We start from the raw sequence: 8723 nt of genomic DNA, 5'->3' as shown, positions 1-8723 counted from the left end.
GGTCCCATGTAGATGGTGCCAGAGGTGCCTGGTGCCTCAAAGGTGCTTACCCACGATGCGGTTGGCACTGAGGACAGCGACCTAGCAGGAGACAATTTTTTTTTTAGTCTCTGCGGTGAGTTCATAGGTCTTTTCCTTGATCTTTTTGAGGAATAACCCTTGTCCTTCACTGAGAGTGATGTACCTGGGAGTCTTTTGCCCTGGCTCAGAGGCCGGTCGGATGAGCTTAAGATGGAGGTCTCGATCCTGTCTAGCTCTGGCCTTTGAAGTACTGCAGTGAGTGCACTTCTGGGAGATGTGCAACTCACCAAGGCAGTGGACACAGAGGGAATGACCGTCAGACAGGCACAGTGTCTCAGCAGGCGCCACATCTTTTAAAACCCGGAGAACCAGGCATTGTTCAGTGGGGTTGAATGTTTCCTGCTCTGAGGAAAGAAAAAGAAAAAAATTAAGTAACTAAGACTAATGAAGACTAACTAAACTACTACTAACTATACAATGAAACTTAAAACTATTTCGAACTACTTTTTCTAGGTTTGTCACAGATGTTGGGACACCGCTATGGAGCTCCATCTCAGGCTGGGGCCAATAGAGAAGGAACTGAGGGTGTCGAGTCGCACATACAATAGATGAGGCGCCAATGGCGCTGCAAGACAACCATGGCGCATGCACAATCCAGATACACACTGCTGCTGAAATTCTCCGATCAACGGCACAGGGTGCACAGACACCTGAAGTGGAGCACCCACAGGGACATCATTCAAAGAAGAAGAATATTTTTCTATGTAAAAAACGTACTGTGCATAGTTTTCAAATTTAAATAGATTTCTCTCTTACCTGTAAGTGGTATTTCTGTAATGGACAAAGTCAGTCTCTAACCAGATGAAAGTTTTGCTTAAGTCACTCTTGAACAAGCAGAAATGATTAGTGAAAGAGCAGAAGTTCTGGCCACCAATGCAGGTGATCTAGCAGCCTCACCCATGAATGCTATTTAACTCACAATAAAGTATATTTATAAGTTGAGAGGGGAGAGGCACTTGGCTGGAGTGAGAAATGGTTAAAGAAGAGTCAGAAAATCACACCCAAATTTGGCTTAAATGAAGCACTTAACCAACGATAATACAACAGAGAAAAAACTTGAAGTTGAAACTACATATAAAGAAAAAGTGATTGGCCTCAATGAAAAATATTTCAGAAATAGGACAAACAACAAATAAGCACACTAACAGTGTAAACCACAGAATAATGATCTTATCGACTCTTAATAGATAAGAAAACCTCTCTCTTCTCTGAATGGGTAAAATCAAACTCTAACTTAAGGGGATCGGTGCACTATTTCCTCAACAACAATAGGGCAGGAAAATCTCTCAAGATCATAAGTTAAAACAGCCTTGAAAAAAGCTGTATCAGCACAAACACAAGTGTCTATATTGTCAGTGATCCAGAACATTATACATATCACTGATACATACTATGATTCACCTGAAAAACTATTTGTGTGGGCTTTTAGCCTCTCAGAATAAATGGACAAATTCTCATGAACCCCAAGCCCCTATGTTCTATTTATATAAAGTTGTATGGCCTTTTTAATGATTTGAATATGAAGGCACCCCTTTCAGAGGGGCTGGAGCTTTGAATTACCTCTGAGAGCCCTGTGCATTGTAGTTGAGAGGTTTGACATGAGACAAAGGCTCCTACCCAGGCCTGGATGCACTACCTTGTCCACCTGATTTGAAGCACAGCAAGACTACAGAAAGCTTGAGCCTCAAATCTAAATTCTGCAATTTCATTGTCTACTTATAGCTCTCCAAAAGTGACGTAAGCAAAAAAAAAGTGCTATGTAATATACCGACTGTCCATGTGAGGCCATCTATTTGCACTGAAAACTTTGTGTGGCCATTTTGCAAAATTTTGTAATCTTTTTTCTTTTTAAAAGAATATAATTTAATATATAACTAATCAGACTTACATAATAAAATAAAAAAGATGTACAACATAGCCTTGTTAATGTTAGTATGAGAACAGTAAAACTTTCATTTACTGACCTGCAGTGCTTAAAATTGTTTAACCGTTTACAGTTTTTCCATTTATTAGTTTTAATTCCTCTCTACCCTGCAAAATTGGACTCATGGTAACTAAAGCACCTGGATTTGCAGGCAGACAGATATAAGAAAGTATATACAATTTTAAGATGCTTCTTTAATGTAATATTAAAGTTAAAATAAAAGCAGTCAAATGCAAAGTAACAATGCAGAATTTAAAGTTCTCAGTACAACATTAACCTGGTCACATAACATTTATGTTTTTTATTATTTATTCCTAGGTTTAGATATTAAATATGTAATTTACCATATTTCTGTTTATGCCGTTAAATATGTCACACATGGCTAGGTTAACATCACTGTAATGTAACATTTTTGTTAGTAAATAAATGTATATTTGAATATGCATAACAAAAAAACCTCTCAGAAAATCAGGTTCAGTTTTGTTTAGTTGAATTAGTAGGGGGCATAGTTATTCCTTATCTTACCAATGAAGAAAATCAGGTATGTCATTGAGAAGCTTAGAATTACTCCAGTTAATCCATCATTGAAGACATGAGATTGCCAATATATAACTATTCTTGAACTCAAAAATCCAAATATGGTACTTGCAAAAAATTTTAATATTAGTTTAATAATAATTTCTTTAGCTGTAAAAGAAGAAAATAAGATTGAATTATAAATTAGTAATTCACTTTTTAAAAATGCATTCAAGTGGAGTTAAAATTTCTATTGCACAAGAGTGACTTTTTGTCCCTATATCTTCTGGAATGCAAGACTTCAACAAACCAAATTCAAACATTCGATAACTAGGAAATGCTCAGCTAAGCTCTCTCCACATATCTTCAAAAAGAACATTAGTTTGACAAGAAAAAAAGCCCACAGACTTATGAAAACCAGGAAAGATATCTGAGGACAAGAAAGTATTGTAGTACAACAGCAATCTTAATGAATTTTTGTAAGCAAATTTCCACTGTATTTTTAAATATGTGAATTAGCCAAGCTAGCAGAGGGTTCTGACATCTCTATCAAAAAATGAGTTTACTCTTTCATAGTTGGGCTATCAAATCTTTGCACGCAATGTCAGATAATGATTTTAATCTTGCAGTTTAACTCCAGGGTCATCCAGAACAACAGACCTCCAGAAAGAGTCACTGCTGGAGATGGGCTGCAAAGGTAAGAGCCTACCCACGGTTGAATGTTTTCAAATTTTACGCCAAGCTCAACACTGGCCACAGTTCTACTTCATCTCTAAAAACCCCTCCCAACAATCTGTCATGAGCTATAGGACTATGGTGACTACAGTGAACTATACATAAAGCATCAAAGCTCAGAAACAAGAGTGCCGTGAATATTGGGGGAAATTGCAGCTCCAAAAACACGTGAAGCGTAGTCAATATTGTCAATTAAAAAAGGTTACATAAAACTGACAATGGGACCAAACATTCCTTTTGAGGTCCTCCTGATGACCTCCAACAGGGAGGTGATTGGAAACACGAACCTTCACAGTCCTTAAAAGATAAATACACTCCCTATAACAAAAATGGTGAAAAATCAATTTGTTTGGTCCCCTCCTCTAAACAGCCACAGTATGGTAAGACCTGTGGTGGCCAAGCTCTTATAAGCCTCCTAAAATTCAGAAGCGCTGGTGGGTCCCCTATGATGATTTGGGAGCTTTGTCTGTCCAAATTATGAATTCTGGTTGACATAATGAAATTTTATAATAAAATCACTGTATCATGAATGCCTCTCTCTCTCTGTGTATCCACCATGTCTTACCAGCCTGAAAAGCATGTCTTCCTCAGATTGAGGATAACAGGAAGGTACTTTCAATTCAACAACCCTATTCAGGCGCAAACACTCTGAAAAAACATGTGACCTCAAGCTTAACAAAACCGATTTTATCCTACCCCTCTGCAGGGATGGGACGGGTTGGGGGGAAGGTTGGAGCAGTGGAAAGTTACCAAAAGACACAACAAAGGAAGCAGATGTCGGAAGTGGGGCATACAAACGAGAGAAAGCAACACAGGATAAGGAAGCACATGGCAGAAGAGAGCATAGTCACAGGAGCTGGGGGAAGAGAACTTCATGAAGGAGAAGCACCCCAGAGTGAAGAAGCCTGGGTGAAGTAGCAAACCCTGTCTGCTTTGCTGGATGCAGATGGTCACCCCTAAGGACTCCCATGGGAAGGGTGAGCTAGGAAGGGTGTATTGCAGTTAGAATGTTTATTCTTTTCTAAATGAGTTGTTCTCTCTTGTGCTTTATATGATTAAGGAAATAAGCAAATGTGTTAGACTCTGTGGAAAGTTAATCCATGTGTGTTATATGTTTTGCAATTACTATGAGCCTCCAGAAAGAGTTAAACTGTAAATCAGAAGGCTTACAGCTTGAGGTAGAGTTCTGGAAGAGGATATATTTAAGTATGAGGGAGTCTGAAGGGTTAACCCTATGCTGGGGGGTGGGGAGGGCAAGGCAGCTGGACAGTGGATTACCGTTCTCAGAAGGGAGAATTAGACATAGAGAATTTGCACCTTCAGGCTGTGCCTAGGGAACCCAAGATTGGAGCAGTGACTGGACTCTATGCAAACTTTGGAGGCTTAAAACACTCAAGGATCCAGAGGCTTGGATCTCCTCACAGCAGTCTGGAGGATGGCCAGCAGAAGGCGACCAACTGGATCTTTGAAACTCCCAATGAGCTTAAAGTTGGACATGTAAATGTGTCTTCCAAATAAGCCCCCTCACAATCCACTGACAAAAATCTGATTCTTGCAACACACATGCTCAGCCCAATGGCCACACCCTCTGGTTCCCCTACTGCTATAATCAGTTTATACAATGTCAATTCTAAAAGGTCACACATTTGAAATTTCTGAGGCAACAGGAAATATGAAAAACAAGGTGTTTATTTTAACCCAACTAGCTTTACTGAACTATTTAATATTATAAAAATGAGTATCATTCAGTACTGTTATGCATCTTTACTTCTGAATGTTTTAAATATATTTTATCCTGTCTCAAAAGTGTCAATTTGTCATAGAATTTAGTGTGTGTTTACCAGAGAAATCAGAGTTCTGTTGCATAACTAGGATCTCACAGGTCTCAGAATAACAGAGTCAAAAGAGAATAAATGTTATGGAAAATATTGCCTTACCAAATTCAGTATGTGGGTCAGATACAAGATCCCTGTAAAGTTCAAAAACAATTGCAGTGGTAGCATCATTGAACAAAGACTCTCCTTTAATTAGATTAATGACGATTTTTGAAAGACCTTAAAAAAAGAAAATAGAACAAATTATTATATGAAACTCTTCTACTACACTAATGAAAATTAGGGGATTAGTTACATGAAAATTGCACCAATTCAACCTAAGGTGTGATTTTAATCCACTTTAAGTAAACCTGCTGCACAAAAGGTTGTGTGGACACAGTTTTTTCAACTTAAACCAAATTTATTTCAATTTAGTTTAAGTTGATTTGGAACGGGTTTAAATTAAACCAGAATAAGCCACTCTTACAATGAAATGAGAGTGTCTACAAAGGGATTTGCAATACTTTAACTAAATCAGTTTAAAACCAATTTACGTTAAACTGGTGCAACTCCTGCATGTGGACAAGACCTAAGTTACTTATCCTAAGTGGCATTTCTCTGAATTTCCACAGATTCACGTTCTTAAAGTCAAATACCAAGCCATGAAAATAACTTGAGGTAATCTGAGTTTGTACAACCAACAGGCACATATGTTGATACAGAAAATATATTTCCAGAATATCTGCATAGAATCAATAACTTGGAAGATAAGTAGGGAGGTGGCTGCATAAATGGAGGTTACTTGCCTATAACCAGAGTTCTTCAAGATTAGCCTCTGCATATTCACGTTTGCGGGATCAAGTTGCTGGCATCACAAGCTTCCAGCACCTTTTGGAAAGCAGTGTCTATTGGGGCTATTCACCCCTCTTCCCTCTCCCATCCTGGAGGGTTCTGAAGGTATGACCAATGAGGATGGCCTCAACTGCCCTTCAATTCCTTCCAATAATTTGGGAATTCCTAACCTGAAACTCCAAGGAAGTGGGGCATAGAGCACAAAGTGTGAATATGCAGAGGCTCATCTCCAAGAACTCTTGTTACAGATAAGTACAGAATGATTACTGCCGGATAGTAACTGCAGTTCTTTCAAATGTTCTGCACATGTGAATCCCACTGATGGTGTCCATGTGCCCCAGCACAGAAGTTCAGAAAGTTTTCATTAGCAGCATTCAGTACATATCATGAATGTGACCAGTCCTACAAGAAGAGGGGTATAAGAAGTGTAGATAGCCAGAGCTTGGAGCCCCGGGAGAATAGAGGATGACTCTCAAAAGATTACAAATGAGAAATGAAGACAAGAAGACTTACAGCCAGAAAGAACAGGAGGAAGGCCAGAGAATTGCACCAACACCAGGAAGAGGCAAATGTACATGACTGGGAACTCCCTCCTAAGAACAGACAGGCCTGTCACCGGAGTGGATCTGGAGAACAGAAGGGTATGTTATCTACTGGGAGCTAAAATATGGAATGCAGACATGAGGCTGAAGAGGCTCCTAATGGGAACAGGAAAGAATCCACTGATTGTCCCTCATGTGGGAACAAATTATACTGATAGATTCTCAGTGAAATGCATCAAGGAAGACTTCACCAGGCTGGGGAAAATGCTTAAAAATATGGATGCTCAGGTGATCTTCAGTGGAATCCTACCCATCCCTAGAAAAGGACAGTGAAAGCACGACAAGATTATAATTAGGGCCCTACAAAATTCACGGCCATGAAAAAAGTGTCACGGACTGTGAAATCTGGTCTTTTGTATGCTTTTACCCTATAATATACAGATTTCACAGGGGAGACCAGTGTTTCTCAAATTGGGAGTCCTGACTCAAAACGGCATTGCAGGGGGATCAAAAGGTTATTTTAGGGGAGGGTCACAGTATTGCCACCCTTACTTCTGCGCTACCTTCAGAGCTGGGCGGTGAGAAAGCAGTGGCTGTTGGCCAGGTGCCCAGCTCTGAAGGTAGCGCTTAGCCAGCAGCAGCACAGAAGTTAAGGGTGGAAATACCATACCTTGCCACCCTTACTTCTGCGCTGCTGCTAGCAAAGGCTCTGCCTTCAGAGCTGGGCTCCCGGCCAGCAGCCACCACTCTCCAACTGTCCAACTCTGAAGGCAGCACCACCAGCAGCAGCTGCACAGAAGTAAGGGTAGCAGAAATGCAACCCTCCCTTACAATAACCTTGCGACTCCCACACAACTCCTTTTTGGGTCAGGACTCCTACAATTACAACAACATGAAATTTCAGATTTAAATAGCTGAAATCGTGAAATTTACAAATTTTAAAATCCTATGACCATGAAATTGTCCAAAATGGACCATGAATTTGGTAGGGCCCTAATTATAATGCTCAATAGATGACTTAGACAATGGTGCTATAAAAAGGGCTTTGTGATGTTTGACCACTGGGAGGCATTCACGGACAGTCAACTGTTCTCAGGACAGTCAACTGTTCTCAGGACTGCACCTGAATAGGGAGGAAAATAGATTTCTGGGATTGAGGTTGCCACAACCGATTAAAAGAGCTTTAAAGAGAACATTACTCACCTTGTGCAATAAAGGGAGGTTCTGGCACTGTGACACCAACCCTCCCTCAGTTCCTTCTCTATTGCAGAGTCTAGTAATAAAACTCCAAAGCAGAGGGGAGGAGGGAAAGTAATGGAGCATTCACAGGGACACACATCTCGAAGAACCTCCATTACTGCATAAGGTGAGTAACGTTCTCTTCTTTGAGTGATGTCCCTGTGGATGCTCCACTTTAGGTGACTTCAGAGCAGTGCCCTCTGGTGGAAAGAGCGGGCTTCGGAGTTGAAGTTGTAGCAGATGAAAGTACTGTGTGCCCGAACATAGTATCAGAAGATGCATGTTGTTGCAAATTACAATGCTGGGTAAATGTGCATGGCGAAGCCCAGGTTCTGGCCCTAGATTTCTGTGATGGGAACATTATTAAGAAACACTATGGAGGCTGAGAGGCCTCTGATAGAATGCATGCGGATCCCCCATAGAGGGTTGTCGTTCATGCTGGAGGTAACTAGGGTGACCACATGTCCCGATTTTATAGGGACAGTCCCGATTTTGGGGGCTTTTTCTTATATAGGCACCTATTACCCCTCACCCCCTGGCCCAATTTTTCACACTTGCCCTCTGGTCACTCTAGAGGTAATACTTTTATGAAGTCTGATATCCATTTGTATAGACATTGTTTGGAAATGGCATTACCTTTTGATTGTTCAGTGACTGAACAAACAGTTTTGGAGACTTGCGAAAAGATTTTGTTCTATCAATGAAGAAGGCTATAGCCCTGAGGATATCCAGGGAGTGTAATCTGGACTGTCGCTTGTCCACATGTGATTTAGGAAAAAATGTCAGTAAGTGTATTGGTTGGTTGAGGTGAAAAGATGAGACAACTTTAGGTAGGAACTTGGGATGTGGTTTAAGGGATACTTTATCTTTGAAAAAGATTGTGTAAGGTGGGTCGGTCATGATTGCTGCCTCCTGGCGGATGGAATGGCCACTAGGAATGCAACCTTCATGGAAAGGTGTAGCAGGGAGCTTATAGCAATGGGCTCCAAAGGGGGTGTGGTGAGGGCGTGGAGGACTAAG

General features: G+C 40.6%; 1 protein-coding gene across 1 annotated transcript in view; it reads left to right on the top strand.

Annotated features, from left to right (window-relative positions):
• The first annotated feature begins 4155 nt into the window (after positions 1 to 4155).
• Positions 4156 to 8723, top strand: part of CHID1 (chitinase domain containing 1) — a 288134-nt gene continuing 283566 nt past the window's right edge. Inside the window, exon 1 of the mRNA XM_054028547.1 lies at positions 4156 to 4233. The gene's annotated coding sequence lies outside the window, so the exon portion shown is untranslated. The remainder of the gene's footprint in view (positions 4234 to 8723) is intronic.

This window comes from Malaclemys terrapin, chromosome 4 (assembly GCF_027887155.1).
Source record: "Malaclemys terrapin pileata isolate rMalTer1 chromosome 4, rMalTer1.hap1, whole genome shotgun sequence".
In the NCBI taxonomy this organism is placed as follows: Eukaryota; Metazoa; Chordata; order Testudines; family Emydidae; genus Malaclemys; species Malaclemys terrapin.
This window is presented reverse-complemented; position numbering and strand designations above follow the sequence as displayed.